The sequence below is a fragment of the Contarinia nasturtii genome, unplaced genomic scaffold (genome assembly GCF_009176525.2).
Source record: "Contarinia nasturtii isolate CC-2019 unplaced genomic scaffold, AAFC_CNas_1.1 Cnas_scaffold_2520, whole genome shotgun sequence".
Lineage (NCBI taxonomy): Eukaryota > Metazoa > Arthropoda > Insecta > Diptera > Cecidomyiidae > Contarinia > Contarinia nasturtii.
Window position 1 is genome coordinate 775 of NW_022199841.1, and position 345 is coordinate 1,119.

The following is a 345-nucleotide window of genomic DNA, read 5'->3' on the forward strand; positions in this document are numbered from 1 at the left end:
CGAAAGAGGCGACGCAATAATAACATTTTGTACATATTTGAGCGAACGCGTCACTAAAAATTTATATCAGACCATTTTTAGATTTACAGTATTGCGTCACACTGGGAACTTCGAAAGAAGTGTTTTTTACTTATATGAGTATACGATGGATATTAAAATTAATACACATTATCAAAAAACAAAATACTTTTAGCGATAGTTATTTCAAATTTTATTCAAAATGAACGAAAATTCTCAACATTTGCAAAAATTTATCCAAAAATAACGAAAAAAGAATCGAATTGAAGGAACAGTCGAAATTTCGATTCGTCACGATTCGTCAATTTCAATAACCTTTTACTTCTT